At 45.7% G+C, this 19,565-nt stretch overlaps 1 long non-coding RNA gene across 3 annotated transcripts in view; it reads right to left on the bottom strand.

The window, feature by feature from the left end:
• LOC126491056 (uncharacterized) overlaps positions 1 to 19,565 on the bottom strand; it is a 43,555-nt gene that overhangs the window by 14,447 nt on the left and 9,543 nt on the right. The window contains exons 3-5 of one of the 3 annotated variants that reach the window (XR_007589307.1): positions 17,276 to 17,412; positions 3,512 to 3,662; positions 857 to 2,126 (exon numbers count right to left, since the gene is read on the bottom strand). This is a non-coding gene — a long non-coding RNA (uncharacterized lncRNA). Of the gene's footprint in view, positions 1 to 856; positions 2,127 to 3,511; positions 3,663 to 17,275; positions 17,413 to 19,565 lie in introns of those variants that run through there. The other 2 variants (XR_007589308.1, XR_007589306.1) reach the window with 2 other exon arrangements.

Raw genomic sequence — 19,565 nt, 5'->3', positions numbered from 1 at the left:
CTTGGTCCCTGCTTGCAGTGTTGTTGAGAGATAGTGGAAAAGCTGGACGGTAGGGCTTAGCTAGAGGAAATTGATGTTCTGTCCTACCCGGGGGCTCAGAAATTCTAGAGCCAGCCCTCAGGGATGGAATCTTCTGAAAGCCCGAGTCTGAAGAAATCTTACCTTTCTCACACGGTTTCTCTCAGGGAATCTGACACAGTGATTGACTCCCCATCCTCCATTACCAGTTCCTCAGCTACTAAGTTAGTATCAGTTGCTTCTGCCCTTGACTATTCAAACACTCCTGGGATGACACATACTCCCAGGATACCCTAAGATCTCCCATGCATCACTAGTGACCCTATCCTGTCCACTGACCACAGCCAGGGGACACATGCCCCTGTGGCTCCGTAAGACTGCCACCTCCTGCTCTGCTGTGCTCTGTGAGAACACTGGGTTCCTTCTGCCGTAAGCGCATCGGCCAGAAGATGCCTTTCAAAGCAGTAGGAATGCAGGAGCCGAGTAGCGGGGCTCTGGCTCAGGGCACTACCCTTGAGTGTGAGTGCTAAGTCTGCCACCAAATAGCTGAGTCCAGGGATCTGACCCTCTTGTTTAGACTTCGTTTCCTTTACATCAGACTTACGTTTCTCGTAAGAGTTAGACTCCTTCCAAGAAAGTTCAAAATGTCAATAAACAGGTGAAAGAATAAAGAAAATGGGGTATCCATACATATGGAGTTCTATTCGGCGCTAAGGAAGAACGAAATTAGATCATCTACAGGGGAATGGATAGACCTGGAGCTCATCCCGCTAAATGAAGCAAGCCAGACTTCAAGGATAAATATCACACTTTTCTATCATGTATAGGACAAAGATTTTAGTGTTGCTGTGTATACATTTCCCTTTCTACCTTCATATCACATATGCAAATACGACAGGAAGGTAGAAAGGTGAGTATATGGGAAAGGAAAGGGAACAGGAGTCGGGGGATAAGACTAGGTGTTGCATGACAAAATTTTCCCCAGAGAAGTCAACACACACATCTACTCATCCCAGACAGGAAGCCCATGACAGACCAAAGTATAGACACCACCAAGGTCCAACTTGGTGAACCATGTGTTTTATCAGGGATACTTAACAGGAGGCTTATGGGTGAGTGGTCACTTACAGAAGCAGAAATGACTCAGAGACAGCGGCATCACCAAAGTCCACCCCAGCATGGGTGACAGCTGACAAAAGCCGAGATCCTGGAGCTCCCTGCCCAGCCTGCAGAAGCTCACCAGGCTGGCGAGAGTGTGTCCATTCAAGTGCCTCAGTTGCTCCAGGCCTCTCCTAGGCAGCTCAGCAGGTTTCTGCTTCTCCCAGGCTCGTCCCAGAGTCTTCCCTGCAGTGTGGTTTGTCAGAGAGAGACTCTCCGCAATTACAGCGTGTTCAGGGAGGGAGAAGCCTGGTGGGTCTGGTCAGTTCCAAGGACTTCCCGAAGCTATTTTGAGGTGTTTACCTTCCTGCTTAAAGAGCTTTCCAGCAGGATGGATGGTCCTCTTCTGCAGGAGACAGTTACAGCAGTAGGTAATCGAGGGCTGAACACGAAAATACATCCCATACAGGTATGAAAACCTCACTATAAAACTCATAAATTTGTCCCTTATGTGTGACTATAATAACAGTCATTTTCTCATTTTGATCAATTAAAAATAATGTTTCTCAGTTTTTAAAACTGTGGAAAATAATTAGATGAGAAAATTCAAAATTCTAGGCCCAACATTTTAAAACTTATTTTACTAATAAACTTATTTGTTGAGACAGAGAGAGTACGTGTGTGCGCGCGTGCACCAATACCCCACAGCACAGAGGTCCTGAGGACATTTAGGACAATCCCACCTTTACACCGTTTGGTCCCAGACATCAAAGTCTTGATAGCAAGTACTTGTGCCCACCTTGACTCACTGAGGCATCTCACCAGCTCTAAGCCAATTTTTAAGCATAAAAATCAATCCTGTCTTGCCCGTGTGCCAGGGAGGCTCCGGTTCCAAGGATTAATGGATACCGGACGGTGAAAGGCCCGTGTCTCCCGTGCGGAGCATTTGGTTTGGCTCTCCCAGCCCCACTCCAGCACCTTCTCACTTCCACTTGCTTCTGACACTGCTCCTGCGAAGGAAAAAGAAAGGGAAATTTTAAGTCAGTTGCTTAAAACGCAAACCAGCCCAGCAAACAAAAACATGGAAAAACTGCAGGAGGACCCCGGCCTTTCTGAACGGATCGCTGGGGTGTCACTCAGGCCTAGCCTGTGGCTGAGGCTGGGCCCGCAATACCTCACCCCAGATGCTTAGTCCTGGACGGAATCACAGAGTAGCAATTCATAGTTTGGGCTCTGGGATCAAACGCGTAGGAGTTCAAATCTCATTGCCACCAATTACTAATGGGATGATCTTGAAAAAAGCTACTTAATCACACTGAGCTTTTCTTTGTAATCTGGGAAATCATGAGACTATAGTATTAATAGTAATAGCAGAGTGCTGGAGAGATGACTCAGTGGTTAAGAGCACTGTGGCTCTTTCAGAGGATCCAGGGTATGGTATGCATAGGGTATGGTACACATGCATATGTGCAGGTAAAACACTCATTCACACAAAATAAATAAGGGTGTCTCTTTGAGAGGATCCAGGGTATGGTATACATAGGGTATGGTACACATGCATATGTGCAGGTAAAACACTCATTCACACAAAATAAATAAGGGTGTCTCTTTGAGAGGATCCAGGGTATGGTATACATAGGGTATGGTACACATTCATATGTGCAGGTAAAATACTCATTCACATAAATAGGTCTTAAAAGAATAATATCTACTTGATAGAGTTATCATGGGGAATAGGGGTAGGAAACATTGTACAATGTTTGGCTCAATGTTTAGAATCTAGAAAAAATCTATTAAGCTAATTATTTTTGGGTTTTGTTACTAAAGCTAAACCTATTGGCTTGTAAGAAGTTTGGGGATCAGAGTTCATTTGCATGCTCAGCAGAGGAGCCCTCAGCATTCCTCTGTGCCGTTTGCTGTTTGCCATCACCTCACACACTCTAAGATCACCCAGGGGTGGGCCTCTGCTTGTGCCCTGGGGGTTTTATTAATGGCATTACTTGGTATATGAAGACCCATCTTAATTTTGGTTGGGGCCATTCCCTGGGCAGAGGATCCTGGGCTGTATAAAATGGAGAAAGCAAGTTGAGCACTCACAATATGTGCCTTCCTCTCTCCTTCCTGACTGCAGCGGCCTTGACGTTGTCCGTGATAGACTGCACACGCTATGATAGACTGCATACACTATGATAGGCTGCACACGCTATGATAGACTGTGTACATTACATTGTGATAGACTGCACACGCTATGATAGGCTGCACACGCTATGATAGGCTGCACACGCTATGATAGGCTGCACACGCCCCACCTCGGTCTGCTTGTGATGGAGAAGAGAAGGGAGTCTCATCTGGGGGCTGGGAAGGTGACAGGATTCCCAGAAGCAGGAAGACACACCCAGTATGTCTCCACCTGGAGGATCTAGAGGGAACTGCAGAAATGAATTCCATCTGGAGGGCAGATGACGAAGATCTCCAGCATCTTGCCTTGGTGGCACTGGAGCCAGAACCATACCAGAGTCTTGGGCCAAGTGGTGGTGACCAGCTTCCTGATGTATTTTGAAAGAAGAGAAAGCATTGTGAGTGGTATTTCATGGCTTAAAAGAGTTTCAACATGGTGACGACCTGTTTGCAATTTGTTTGAGACTGTTTTATGTAGCCCAGGCTAGCCTCCGCTTGCTGTGCAGCTGAGGATGACTCGAACTCCTGATCCTCCTGCTTCTACCTCCTGAGTGCTGGACTTCTAGGCAGACACCACCATACCTGGCTCCAATTATTTTCCTTTAATAAACCAGAAGCTTCTGTGAGCTGAGATCCACTTCACAGACCCCAGGAGATACCTCCCCCGAGAGCTTGGTTTCTGTCCCATCAGTGTCTCTTGATACCTCAGAGAAGGTAAATCCAAACCTTTCTTGCATTTCTTTTAAAATTTTTATTTAGATTGATGGTATTATTATGTGTGTCTGGTTGGTTTGCCTACTTGTATGTCTGTGCACTGTGTTTGTGCCTAGCTCCCATGGAGGGCAGAAGACAGTTGGATCTTCTGTAACTGGAGTTAAAGATGGAGCCCAGATCTTCAATCTTGGTGGCAAGAGCCTTCTCCTACTGAGCTGTCTCGTCGGCCCTCAAATATCTTTTAGTATTTCTTTCATTTGCACTTGATTTTATTTATTTTTTGACACCTGAGATGGTTTAATATTGATTGCCAACTCAACAAGAATTAGAATCAACTAAGTAACCAAGCCTCTGCGTGTGACCATGAGGGGCTTTCCAGAGCGGCTTAACAGAGGGGAGGAACCACTCAGATATGGGCGGCACTAGAACAAGCCCCGCCTTCTTGTATTAGTCATCTGTCTCAGGATTCTGAGACCGTGCCCGACAGAAGGACTTTAAAGGGGGTTGTTTTCTCACATTTCTACAGTTCACATCATCATAGTGGGGAAATCAGGATCGCAGGAGCTCGAGGTGGCTGGTCACAGGGCATCACCCACTGTCAGGAAGCAGATGAAGCCCGGAGCTCAGCTCTCTTTCTCCCACTCAGTCAAACCCCTTCACCCACTGAGCCCGCTGGCCAGCCCAGACTCTGGCTTTTCAATATAAGCTTTGTTGAGATAGAAAACACACACAACGTAAAAACACTCTCAAATTGTATGATTCCATCATTTTTAGTATATTCTCAGAATTATGGGACCATTGCCACAATCTCAGAACACCGTGGAGAGACAGCTGAGAGGTTAACGGCTCCTATTTCTCTGTCAGAGCCCTGGGATCTCTGTCAGATCCCAGCAAATGGCTCACAATGCCTGTAACTCCAGCTTCAAGAGACCCCGCACCCTTTCCAACCTCTATGAACACCCATGCGCACAAAGTAAAACTTAAAGAAGAAACCTCACACTTTACAAGTAAGTCACTCTTCATTTTGCTTCCCAGTGCTAACTTTTAAACCGGTGCTGGCCCCATTTTGGTCGGCATGAATGACAGCTGGCCATTACTCCACGACAGCCCATAGTCTGACCATACAGATTAGAACCATAATCTTTCCAGTGCAGTGAAAAGTGATTTGGAAACTGGTCACGGGCAAACTCGGAGGGGAATGCAAGAGGAGCACAGTAAGTTTCTACCTCACCCAGTCCTGCAGGCAGCTGGAGGCAGCTCATAGCTCCTTCTCGTCTAGTGTAACACTTTTTCCTCGAGACCCAACATGCCAGCTGGAGCTCTTTCCAGACAGCAAGAACGAGGACAGGGTGAGAGCTGCACACCATTGGTTTCTAGGAAAACGTGTCAGTGACTTTCAGAAACACATCTACTAACATCCCATTGACAGGCACTGGCTCATATTGCCCAGCCTGCAAAGAAGGCTGGGAAATTCAGCCTTTGTAAAATCAGCCATGGTGGCTCACATTAGCACACAGAGGGAAACTAGGCATTGGAGCATGTATCCATTAGCAAATACTCAACTAGTACTGCATAACAAAAGACCTGTAGCTTTGGTTTACAACAATGAGCCCACCCCTACTTGCTCTCAGGTATTATTAGTTGGGAAGCTTTGAATCCAGCAACAGGCTTGAGAAGCTTACATCCAGCTTGAAGTTGGGTCCTGTCTGTCCAGCTCCATATTTCCACAGGACCAACACTACTAGAATGTGTTCCCTTCGTGGCAGACGGAAGGTACACAAGAAGTAAGTCAAAGACATGTGATGCTTCCAGAAGCCTCTTGAGTGACTCCTTCCCTTACTCGGTTGACTAAAGCTAGATGCAGGTCAGGTTCATATCAAGGACAGAAGGGACACTCTATTTACTTTGTTACATGACATTACAAAACCACACAGCAAGGGGTCCGTGTATAAAAAACCCACAGGGAGCGCTTGAGTATGATGAGCAATGATGCAATGCAATTCAGAAGACAGAGCTCGCCAGGGGTCCTGGTCAATCAGTCACAACCCAGAGTCACCTGATAGGGAAGTTTCAACTGAGGAACTGTCCAGATCACATGTCTGGGGGAGATGATGAGGGATTCCCCTCTGTATGCTATGAATGTGTTTTATTACTGTTGGTTAGTAAAGAAGCTGCTTTACTTTATATATAGCAGGGCATAATATAGCCAGGCTGGAAGAGATATAGAGAAAAAGTAGACAGACAGAGAGATGCCATATAGCTGCCAAAGGAGAAAGATGCCTACCCTGGAACCTTACCAATAAACTATGAGCCTCATGGTAAAATACAAAATTAGTAGGAATGGGTTAATTTAAGATGTAAGAGTTAGCTAGAAATATGCATAAGCTATTGGTCAAACAGTGCTGTAATTAATATAGTTTCTGTGTGATTATTTCGGGTCTGGACAACTGGAAAGCAAACATCAGCCTCTGACTACAGGGAGGGATTCCTGATCATCAGTTGGTAGGGGAGGGCCCAGTCCATTGTGAGTGGCACAGCTTCCTGGGCAGGGATGGTCACTAGGTGAGTCCTCCATGGTCTCTGCTTTCCATTCCTGTTTGAGTACTTGCCCTGGTTCCCTTCAATGATGGACAATGACACGGAAGTATGAGATGCATAGTCCTTTCCTCCCCCAAGTTGCTTTTGCCGAGTGTTTTATCACAGCACCAGAAAGGAAGCCAGAACCAGTAATCCTGGAACCAGCTATTTGTGCTCTGAGGTCCCCAGGAGCAACTGCCTCTTGCTGTTGCTATGATTTCCATCCTGACCTGACTTCTGGGTTGAACCCCCTTAATGATTGACCCTTCAGGAATAGGCTAAGTCTTGCCTCCTACAGAAGCATGTCAATCAACAGTCCTTATTTCTATTCTACCAGCCACCTGCCACTTTTTCTAAGACTCCTCAAGTGCAACCGGAACTTACTTGGTTTTGCTTCAGTTCCCAAAGGCTTAATAAGGGCCATACCCCTTTCCCCACTTGATCCCTCCCAAAAACAAGAAGGTTTATCATGTCACCTTTTGTGACGTCACAGCTTAACAATTCTTTATGAGGCAGTGAGATTCTGGACAATCAGACCCTTGAACACCGAAAATCCAATTTTATTTTGCTGGATTAAGACCAGGTTTATAAAGGCAGATGAGTAAATTGGTAGAGTGGTCTCAGTTCAAGCACAAAGACCTGAGTTTCCATCCCCAGCACCCACATAAAAACCCAAACCTGAGGACTAGAGAGATGACTCAGTAGTTAATAGCATTGGCTGCTCTTGCAGAGAATCCAGGTTCAATTCCTCACAGAAACCCAGCCTTCTCTAACTTCAACTCCATGGACTCTGGTGCCCTGTTTCTGCCCCTCCCTCAACATTGCATTCACATGATGCACACACATACATGCAGACACAGCATTCAAACACATAAAATAATAATAATTATTTATTTATTTATTTATTTNCACATAAAATAATAATAATTATTTATTTATTTATTTATTTTGGTTTTTTTCGAGACAGGGTTTCTCTGTGGCTTTGGAGTCTGTCCTGGAACTAGCTCTGTAGACCAGGCTGGTCTCGAACTCACAGAGATCCGCCTGCCTCTGCCTTCCGAGTGCTGGGATTAAAGGCGTGCGTCACCACCGCCCGGCTAATAATAATAATTTAAAAAGTAGACCTGTACACATCTGTAATTCTAGCATCAGAGAGGCAGAGACAGGCAGATCCCTGGAACTTGCTGCCCAGCCAGCTAGTATGGCAAAGTTGGTGAGCTCCATCCAAGCATGGAGAACTCAGAAGATAAGATGGGGAGCAACTGAAGATGTGCTTTTGTCTGGTGTACACACACACCTGCGTGCACACGTGCACGCACGACACAAAACAAAACTGCTTTTACAACAGTGAAAATTCAGAATTCAGCGAATAGCTTAGCTTCCCCAAAGGGCGAGCTTTTCATAATGTACATTCTCAGTAAGTCACCTGCTAAATGGTAATTGCTTGAGCTCCAGACAAATTTCCAAAAGGTTTTGGTCGAGGTTTCTGAAATAAATAACCTTCAGTGTACCTCACTAAAGCCATTTGCCTTAGCGCACTTCTGTGCTAGTGGCTTCGTTCATTGCTGTGGCAAAAACATTATGCAATTCATCGCGAAACAATAAAAAATTCTATTCAGTCTGGCCCCATATCCATGAAATGGTGCTACTGATATTCAGTGCAGATTTCCCTCAATTAGTCTCTGTAAACACTCTCACAGACACACCCAGAAACCTGTTCCCCAGGTGTTTCTAGATCCAGGCAAATGGATGAGGATTAACCCGAGAAAAATTCGCTGGGAAACCGAAACTTCTTTTTGGCTACAGTCCAAAGTTAGCGCCAATTATAAAAGTTACTGAGCTACTGGTTATTTATCTCATGAGAGTCACTTCTGCGGTCCTACAGCCACCCCTTTCCATACAGGTGGCTTTCGGGTGGTGTTTGTGTAGCTTAGGGGTTTAAACTGGATTCTTACACTTTTCAGGAAGGTGACACACACACACACAAAGAGGAGCCACAGGTTTCTTCTTTAAAAAGTAAACCATCCAGCCGGGCACTGTGATGAACACACTCTTAATCCCAGCCCTCAGGTATTGAGGCAGGAGGATCTTATGAGTTCCAGGCCAGTTTGGTCTATGCAGTTAGCTCCAGGATATCTAGGGCTATGTATAAAGACCCAATCTCAAAAAATAAAAAAGAATAGTAAATTACTTACTATTTGACAGTTTCATACATGTAGAAAATGTATCTTGGTCATATCTACTCCCAACTCCCCCCTCTCACTCCCCTGGACACTCCCAACTTGTTCTCTTCCCCTTCAATACCCTCTCTCTTTTTCTCATCATCCACGGAGTCTAATCAGTGCTGCTTGTTGAAATGTTGGCTGCTCTGGTTGGCTTGATCATCTACAGGCTGGCCTGAGGTCATGAGTGTAGTGACCATAGCATGTTTAGAAGTCAGAACCCCTCCTCATCCTTTGGCTTTTTCATTCTTTCCTCCCCTCCTTCTGCGATGTTACCCGAGCCTTAGAGATTTAGGGGTTTATATAGATGTTCCATTTAGGAATGAGCACAGTATACAACAGTTCCTATTCTCAATACTTTGACATTTTAGGGTCTCTGTGTTACAGCTGGCCATTGCGAAGGTTGAAGGCAGCACCAATATGTCTCTCTCTGACTCTCTGTCTCTCTGTCTCTCTCTGTCTCTCTCTGTCTCTCTCTCTCACACACACACGTGTTTGTGTGTGTATGTGTGTGTGTGTGTATGTATGGAATTTATTGGGATGACTTATAGGCTGCAGTCCAGCTAATTCAGTAATGGCTGGTTGTGAACAGAAAGTCCAAAAACCCAGTAGTTGCTCAGTCCACAAGATGGAATGTCTCAGCTGGTCTCCAGCATATGCCAAAGTCCTAAAGAAGTAGACGCCAGTGCCAGAGGAGGCGTGGGTGTGCTAGCAAATGAGGGAAAGCAGGCAAAGAAGAAGGAAATGCTGCTCCTTCTTCCCAGTCTTTACTTAGACTTCCAGCAAAATGTAAGTCTTCCTGCCTCAACATCCACACCAAAGGCATGTGTTTTCCACCTTTAAGGTCTGGACTAGAAGTAGACTTACCCACATCAAACCAGGAAAAATAACCTCTCATAGATGTGCCCTCAATTTCTGGATGGTAGTTCACTCCAGATGTAGTAAAGTTGACAACTAAAAATGACCATCACAAGTCCATCCCTTGTCAACTTGGCACGTGACTATATCTCCTTAAGTCATGATTAATTTCCAAACAAAAATAATTACCAGGTCATAATAATGCCTAAATATGATATTACTATCTTAAGGACAATTGTAAATGCATTACATATTTAACCAGGTCATAACTGTGTCTAAGACGATATAATTATCCCTTGTACAATTGCAAAGACATTATATATTAAAGACAGATGGAAATATCCCTTGAGGAACATTCTTTTAGTACCCTAAATTTAAACATGACAACCACTGATATTTTCTTAATTGATGTTACATCATCATATGATAAAGGAATTGAGGAAGGAAAGCACAAATATCTGTACAAACTCATTCTTAGCAAAATACAGCAGAAGCACTCATGTCATGTAGAAGGAGCTGCTGGCAGGCCTGCTTTCGTCCTGCTGGCTCCTGCATGGTTAGCTTTACTCCCGAAATAACAACACACAAATTGTATTCATTTAAACACCGCTTGGCCCATTAGCTCTAGTCTCTTACTGGCTAACTCTCATATCTTGCTTTAACCCATATCTAATAATCTGTATAGCACCACGAGGTGGTGTCTTACCAGGAAGATTCTAGTTTACATCCATCTTGGGCTGGAGCTTCATCGCGTCTGCCCAAAGAGGAGAGGCATGGCGTCTGCCTCACTTCCTCCCAGCATTCTGTTCTGTCTACTTCACCCACCTAAGGCCAGCCCTATCAAATGGGCCAAGGCAGTTTCTTTATTAACCAATGAAAGTAACTTCTCCATCAATGTCAGCTCTATTCTTCATTTCTGCAGCTGATCCTGTGGCCTTAGCTGGCATCTATAACTACCTTCCTCTACAACCCATTCTGTATTTCCTCTACCCTCAGCAAGAACCTGAGCAGGTCTTGACTCCTTTCCTGGAGGAGTTACCCAAACATGTTACTTAAAGACGAGCCTCTCTGCCGACACAAATAATTCCAATCAAACCAAATTAGACTGAATAAAAGATGTCCACGTTTACTGTAGTGCTCCTGGGTGTTCAGGAGTGTGGCGAGGGAAAGAGAAAGAAACAGAGGTGGGGACCACACAACCCCCAAAGACCACATGTTTCTTTTTGGGGAGGAAGCCTAAATAGCCTGTGAGAGTGGTCCTGACCCTCCCTAGGGAGGGGTCAGCACTTGGTGGGCTTTTCTGGAGGTAGAGTCTGGACCAAGGCAACTCCTGGGGTCTGGGGACCTTCCAAAGATGGACGCCAGTAATTACTTTCCAGACTCTTTGTATAAGGGGTAACAGGCAAGGACAAAATGACTGTGGAAAGAGGCTGACTGTCCATAAAATAGGCCATACTATCTACTTGATTGTTGAACTCCTCACCTTTTGATGTACATGGGACACGGTATTTTCATATCCTTCATTCATTTGGAGAAATCTATGCACATACTTCTTCCCCAAATGTCTTTCTCACCCACTTTCCAATCATGCTCTTTTCAAGTCTCTGACCATCAGTCAATCCATTGATTACAGCCCACGAATAAGTAAACAATCATACATCTGGTCATTTCTCCTTCCAAAACAACTGTGTGATCATCTTTACTACCCAAAGTTCTGCCCACTGTAAAGATTTCCCTTCATCGGTATCTTTCAGGGTTGTCCCAGAAAGGGGTTCTGATGCTACAGCTGTCCCGTTCTGGGTGGTGCCTGCAAAATGTGCAAAGCCATCAGTAAACCAGGCCCTAGTCTTCTCTTCCCCATTCAACTGATTATAGGGAACACCCCATGAGGCTAGAGTGCGTGTTTGGCAGCAGACAGCTTTGTAACAGGAATAGAAATCATTGGCAATTGAACATCTTTATGTAACTTGCTTGTACCTTCAGAAGCTATTTGTGCCTGATATGTATATACCACTTCCATTTGATTCCTGATATGTATATACCACTTCCATTTGATTCCTGATATGTATATACCACTTCCATTTGATTCCTGATATGTATATACCACTTCCACTTGATTCCAATAGATTGATGCTTGCACATCCTATTTGACTTTCTGGGTCAGATAACACCCAGCTTGTGATGGACAGCTCAGGTGGCTTGGTAACTTGGTGGCCTACTGTCAAAGCTCAGTTTCCACTGAGGTCCAATAGCAGGTCAAGAGCTGTCTCTCAAAAGGAGAGTGGTTGTCTACAGATGATGGTAGAGCCTTGCCCCCAAATTCCTGTATTTTCCTCTGTGATTCAACTATAGGGGCCTGCCAAGTCTCCAAATATCATCCCTATCTGCCATTGATACCTCAAGTGCCATCAGGTATGCTGGGTCATATGGTCCAGGTGATAGAGCAGCCTGGACCTGTTGAAGAGCCTTATCTTGTTCCAGGCCCCACACAAAACTAGCATCTTTCTGAGTCACATGGTATATGGGATGGAGTAAGACACCATGGAGTAAGTGGGGAATGTGCTCTCTCCAGACTCTAAATGGGCCCCCTAAACATTGTGTTGATTTTCCAGTGGTGGGAAGGGCCAGGTACAACTTATCCTTCACCTTGGAAGGACTATCCATGCATGCCCCACACCATTGGACTCCTAAGAATTTCACTGAGGATTTATTTAGCATCCTCTGATGCCTCTGTGTGTTACCAATGAGTTCAAAGTGGTTGCTACCTCCTACTCACTTGGTCCAATCAGCATAATCTTGTGGATATAGTGAACTAATGGGATATTTTGTGGAACAGTCAGATAATCAAGATCACTTCCGGATTATGACACAGAGCTGGAAAGTTAAACTATCCTTTGGGTAAAACTGTAAAGGTATACAGCTGGCTTTGACAACCAAAAGCAAATTGCTTTCTGAGGATCCTTATGTATAAGTACCAAGAAAAAAGGCACTTGCTAAACCAGTCATTGCATATCCTACCCCAGGAGATGTGTTAATTCGCTAAGTGCAGCAGCTGTAGTTGGGGTCATTGCCTCACTGAGTAAACTCTCATTCTCCACGATCCATCTGCCTTCTGCACTGTCAAACAGGGGAGTTAAAGGGAGATGTGGTGGGAACCACCACCCCTGCACCTTTCAAGTTCTTGATGGTAGCTCTAGTTTCTGAAATTCCTCCAGAAATGCAATACTGTTTTTGATTCACTAATTTCTTTGGCAAAGGAAACTCTGAAGACTTCCGTTTAGCCTTTCTAACCATAGTAGCCTTTGCCCCACAAGTCAGGGAACCAGTGTGAGAATTCTCCCCTTCTTCTAAGTATCTATGCCAATTATACATTCTGGAACTGGGGAAGCAGCACAGGATGAGTTTGGGGACCCCTGGACCTACTGTGAATCAGCTACAATTCCTTTAACCACCTGACCCCCATAAGCCCTTACTCTAACTAGAGGGCCATATTGTTTCTTGGGGTCTCCCAGAATCAGTGTCAATTCAAAACTAGTGTCTAGTAGATCCCAGAAAGTCTGATTGTTTCCTTTCCCTCAGGGTACAGTTACCCTTGTGAAAGGCTGTAGGTCCCTCTGGGGGAAGAACTGGGGGAAGAATAACAGTTAAACTCTGAGGTATTTTATCAAGTCCTTGGGGGTGGGGGACCTGACTGCCCCTTCGTTCAAGGGGTTCTGGGTCTGTAAACTGACTCAAGTCTGGAAAGTGATTCACCGCCCAAGACTGCCTTTTCCATGATTCTCCTTGTAGGAGTGTGGGTGACTCAAAGGCAGTGTTATCACCCCCAAAGTCCACCTCATCTAGCATAGAGGAGGGTCCCAGAAGGCTGCATCCTAGAACTCTCTGCACAACTCACAAGCAGCTCGGCTGGCCAGTCTCCACACAGCGACTGTTATTGCTTAAATAATGTTGGGGTGGGGTGGGGTGGGTCTTTTAACTTTCTGAGTCTTCAATGCCTGGCAAGTTGAGGGAGCTTCTCTCCTCCCACCAGGAGGCATGTTTTAGTTCAGAGGAAAAGCAACAGAGAGAACAGGAGATGACAGAAGAGGTGTCAGAGCACTTGGGATTTATTTGCTTTTTGATGCTGAGGGTCCTGTTTTTAGACAGTGGGGACAAAGGGTTAGGTTTTTGTCACTTTTCTCTCTCACGCCATTTCCTGAGCTTAACCCTACACAGAGAGCATACAGGACCTGGCTCACTCTGTGTGTTCCACTGCTCAAGACCCACAGAATTCTAAGAAGCCTTTTAACATGTCCGAGTCCCAGTGTCCCCACTGGCAGACTGGACTGAATGTCAGCAGCACAGCCCCGGGACCTGAGTTCCTGTGTCACTTACTGTTCCTTTGGAGCGTGCCTGAGCCCATGTCTGCTCTATTTCCTCTGACCCAAGGGCCTGGGGCAGGGAGAAGAGATGGAAGCCCAGCAGAGGTGCTGACATGATTGGAATGTTCCCCTGGCTTCTACAATATGGCCTGGAAACTTTTATCTGAAGCTGTCACTGCTCGGATGTCCTTTGAGCCCAGGTCACAGACACAGACCAATGGTGAGTTAGAACCTGTAGACACGAGCAGACTGAGCACCATTCAGAGCCGACTCTCCTGCATTAGTCAGGGTTCTCTAGAGTAACAGAACTGATAGAATGAACACGAGGAGGGGGAAGAGAGAGAGACAGAAACAGACAGACAGACAGACAGACAGAGAAAGAGAGAGAGAGAAAGAGAGACAGAGAGAGAGAGAGAGAGAGAGAGACAGACACACACACACACACACACACACACACACAGAGAGAGAGAGAGAGAGAGAGAGAGAGAGAGAGAGAGAGAGAGAGAGAGAGAGATTTATTGGAATGATTTACAGGCTGCAGTCCAGCTAATCCCACAATGACTGGCTGTGAACAGAAAGTCCAAAATTCAAGTAGTTGCTCAGTGGTCTTCAGTATCTGCTGTAATTTTAAAGAAGTAGACTCCAACGCCGGTGGAGGAATGGATGTGCTAGCAAGGTAAGGGCAAGCAGGCAAGGAGCCAAAGTTTCCTTTTTCCAAATCCTTACATAGGCTTATCTCAGAAGGTGTGGTCCAGATTAGAGGTGTGTTTTCCAGCCTCAAGATCCCGATCAAAGGCTTGTGTCTTCATCCTCAAGATCTGGACCAAAGATGTGTGTCTTCCTACCTCAGAGGTCCAACTTGAAGTGGATTCAGCCACTTCAAGCCAAGCAAAAATAATCCTTCACAGCTGTGCCCTGCATTTCTGGATTATAGTTCACTCCAGATATAGTCAAATGGACAGTCGAGAACAGTCATCACACCATGCCTGGATGTAAGTGTTCACCAGGATTGACGAGCCATCAAGCTCCATCCCTTACAACCGGTCATTAGGCCTGTTCCCACAACTAGAGGCATGCTCTAATGGCAGTCCATTGGGGATGTGTGGGTCCGAGCTACCATAGAGTCCTGGTCTGACATCAAGCCCCCTGCACTCCTGGTGAGAAAAGCATAATTCTGCAGGGGTAGGATGACCCTGGGTGACAGATGTTTGGAAAGAACAACACTGGAGAACGTAGGAAATAACACCAGCAACATCTTGGCTGTGTAAATGTCCCATCTGCTCAAGTGGCCAGCCTTGCAGTCTCCTGCTTCCGTTTGTAACACATTTCCAAGTGTAACCTGGGGCAGGGACCCAAAGAGATTTAAAGATGACTGTGTGTGTGGAAGGCAGAAGCCTCAGGTATGTCTGTTTAAGTTAGTAAAATCTTCTATCCAAGGCTGGCTCTGCCTTGGGCATGCAGCAGGACCAGACAAGGACACGTAAAGACCTTTCCCTTCATCTCTCAGTGTGCGGAGTGATGTCACACTGGGGTGGCATACTAATTCCGTGGCACTACCACTTAGCCACATCCTTAGCTTTGTACCTTTTACACTGTTTGCAGAAAGGTTTATGTCTTCGTGCAGCAGGGTTGTATAGTGCAAGGATTTGTCATCTGTCAAGTCCATCTGAACTTTTCACTGTGTATAAAGTGTAACCCTGGAGATGGCTCCGTGGGTGAGTGGATGTAAATGTTGTTTAGGAGCCTTTAGGGCTGAAGCAGTGACTCAACAGTTAAGAGAGTTTGCCTCTCTCCAAGAGACTCAGGTTTGGTTCCCAGCACCCATGTCCAGCAGCTCACAATCACCTATAGCTCCAACTCCAGGGGATCTAATGCTCTCTCTGCACTTACACAGACAGAAAGACAGACACAGAAAGTAATAAAAGATAATGAAAACTATCTTTAATCTAAGAAAAAACTTTTAGCTAAACGTGGTAGCATGTATCTATAATCTCAGTACTTGGGAGGTAGAGGAGGAAAGATCAGGAGTTCAAGGCCACCCTTGGGTACACCCAGGTCTGAAGACATTGTGATGTACTGGTTAGAAAATGGCAAAACAGGAGATTTAAAGGCACCAGGGAGCTGGAGAAAACCACAGGCCTCCCGTCAGCAGACTTGAATGAGGCTGAGAAACTCAAGGATGAGATTCTGCCTTTCCATTAACCAGTACTCACCACTCAACCCTTCTGGGGTCCTGCCAATACTCAATGGCCACAGAGAAGCAGCAGTGTGTGACTCCCAACAAGGCACTGTCGCTCTCCTGGTCTATCCTGAGACAAGGGCCCCAGGAGCAGGATGTATGTTAGGAAGCTGCCTATCCTAATCTGTACTGCTGTCTCTGCCAGGAAATGTGAGGAGTTCCTCTGGTCTGCACGGATTGCTTTGTTTGATGTGGCCTGGGACTGACCCAAGCTGTGGGTTTTCCCCAATATCCTCAGCTGGATAAATTCATTTGGCACAGAGCAAACAAAAAACAGTTCAGAGGCTTCAAAGGAAGCTGGGGAGTCCTTCTCTTTTATGTCAAAATTCTGTCTTTAAAGCTTTTAATTTTTATGATTTTTAACTATGTGTGGCAGTGGGATGGGTTTCTGATGTGTGTGTCGGTGCTCACAGAGGTTGGATCCCCCTGGGACTGGAGTAACATGGAGGTTGTGAGCCACCAATGTGATGCTGGTCCTCTAGCAGAGCAAAAAAATACTCTCAACCACTGAGCCAAATTTCCAGCAAACCCTTCCGTTTTATAAAGATTGTGTTTATACAATTTTAGGATACGCTTCCATCTCATAATGAGAAGCAGGAAGCCACCCAAGCCTGTTGGAAGTGTGGCTGGGCTCTGGCTTCCACTGTGATGCTCCTTGGTCCCACTAACTGCTGGTGCCGTAAAGTCGGCTGTTCATGACCACATCCAAAGAGTTGAAGAGTTGGTCAAGCTCCTTCTACTCCTTTCTTCTTAGTCATTATACTCATCTCAATGCCTTCATAACAAACACACTTATACACACACAGCCACACACTACATAGTGGCATATATCACAGACACACTCCCCACTACATCACCACACACATAAATAACACACACACTACTGTTTAGAACATGAATAGAATGGGTATCAGACTATATTCTTACACAGCCTAGAATGTTTCCTACACCTTGGATCAAAGGGAAATGCCACCGTGAGAGGAAGAGGGGCGAACCTACTGTCTCCTTACCTCACCATGAGTAATTTGCTATTTCCAGCCAAAGATGCTATTTTCAGTGACGGTGGCAAAGCCATCTTCCCCTTCGCCAAGCCTATTCCGGCTCTGTGTCATTTCACCAAGTCTATCATCTCGAGCCAGGAAAGTCGCTGGGAAAATAAACATGTACACCACCAGAACACACCACCTTGTTAAGAAAAACAGAAAATACAAAGCTCTGCTTTCTCCAGCCCCTTGGAGGACACCTGCTCTGCTGTTGGGCCTCCTGGGATACTAGCATCTGGAGTAAACGACACAGTGAAGGAGGTGGGAAGGGTGCGCTGACAGTGCAGAGTGGCCTTTCATTCATCCTTCCTCCTGCAGCGTTGAGCGGACGATGCACTGACTGCTTGGGATGCAGCAGTAGCAGCATCAGCACAGTCCTCAGAACAGAGGACGAGCATGCCATGCACCAGCCACACAGACCATAGCATGACTGCCATCCCAATCCGTGAGAGGTGGCGCAGGAGGAAACTGTTCAAGGCCATCCTCTGGCTACAAAGCAAGTTTAAGGCCAGCCTGGGCTACGGGAGACACAAACACAAGCTATTCCTGCAAGGCCTGAGGTGGAAGCTGAGAACTAAGCCGTAAAACAGTTGTTTGAGAGAGAAGGGGATGCGAACGAGGAAAAGGAACGGTCCGTGCTTTTTTTTTGGAAAGAGATAAACCAACTCATCCAAAAACTAGAAAAGTCTTTAGAGACCAGATAGGAAAGGGAGAAACAGCTTCAGAGTAGTCCTGAAGCAGGGCTGGTCGTTCTTTGAGAAGACCACCATGGTCAGTGTCCTGTCTTACCACAGGGAAGCAGCTGGGACCCCCAGCGAGGCAGCTGTCTCTCTATAGATCTCCAGAGGTGTGGGGAGCAGATGACAACAGCCACTCTGGACCGTGTGAGCTCAGATAAGGAAAAGCTCTAGGCAGCGAGTCTGAGGCTCTCCGTAGCATACCATTAGGACACGCAGCCGAGTGAGAAGGGACAGCCATGCCTGCCATCTGTCTTAGCAGCGCGCACTCAGAGCACCGCTGGGAGAGGTTTAGCAGGCTTCAGGAAGGCCAGGGCTCCTGCAAGTTATATTTTATTTATTTAGTTTTGCACTTTATTATTTTATTTTGCTTGTGTATCCCTGTGGAGGTCAAAGAAAAGCCCGTAGCACTCTGTTTTTTCCTTCCACCAAGTGCATCCTGAGTAGCAAACCAGGTTGGCAGCAAATATCTCTACTCACTGAGCAATGCTGCAGGCCCCTGTGTTTGATCTTTATCCTCAGAGAGGCAAAGGAATGGGCTTGAGAAACAGCTTCAAGGCTAAGAGCATTGGTTGCTCTTGTGGAGGTCTTGGGTTAGTTTCCAGCTCTGATTGACCACCCACAACTGTCTGTAACTCCAGCTCCAGGGACCGGTTACCCTCATCTGCCTCTACAGGCGCCATATGCATGTGGTGCCCAGACACCAATGCAGGAAAAACACTCATGAACAACAGAGAGAGAACCAGAAGAAAATAAAGAAAAGGAAATAGATATTAAAATGTATTGCTATTTTAAAATTTGTATGTATGTGTTGTTTTGTTTTTATGTGTATGTTGTATTATGTAGATCTGTGCACCACATGTGTGTCTGGTACCTGTGGAGGCCAAAGGAAGTCATCAGATCCCCTAGACCTGGAGTTAAAGATGGTTTTGAATCACCATGTGGGTGCTGGGACTCAAACTTGGGTCCTCTGGAAGAGCAGCAAGTGCTCTTAGGCACTTAGCCATCTCTCTAGTCACAAGGAAGGGAGCATTTAAATATAACGATCCTGATTTAAGTATTTTTTTCTTTTTAAAGAAAATTTTATCACATACGTTATTTATTTATTTATTTATTTATTTGTGTATTTGTGGGTAAGTCCCCCTTAGCATGTTATGAGCACATGTATAGAGGTCGGAGGACAGGTTGTCGGGTTTGGAGGCAAATGCCTTTACCTGCAGAGCCATCTCACCATGCCAGAGCTGTTTCTGGTGATGGAGAGTCAGTCATCAGACCTAAGACCTAGTTACCAGTTAGAACAGGAGGAGCTTCCGGGAAATGTGGGAGCATGAATAAGATCAAGCTACATCATATGAAATCCATACCAAATTAGTCAAGCTATCGTGCTAAAAAGGGACAAACTAAAAACATAAAAGAAACACAAGAATGGAGAGCAGGGGGCTGGCGAGATGGCTCAGAGATTAAGAGCGTTGCCTGCTCTCCCAAAGGTCCTGAGTTCAATTCCCAGCAACCACATGGTG

This window comes from Alexandromys fortis, unplaced genomic scaffold (assembly GCF_014885135.2).
Source record: "Alexandromys fortis isolate MF-2015 unplaced genomic scaffold, M_Fortis_MF-2015_v1.1 scaffold_257, whole genome shotgun sequence".
Lineage (NCBI taxonomy): Eukaryota > Metazoa > Chordata > Mammalia > Rodentia > Cricetidae > Alexandromys > Alexandromys fortis.
The sequence above is the reverse complement of the archived record's forward strand: the minus strand, read 5'-3'. Positions and strand labels throughout refer to the sequence as shown.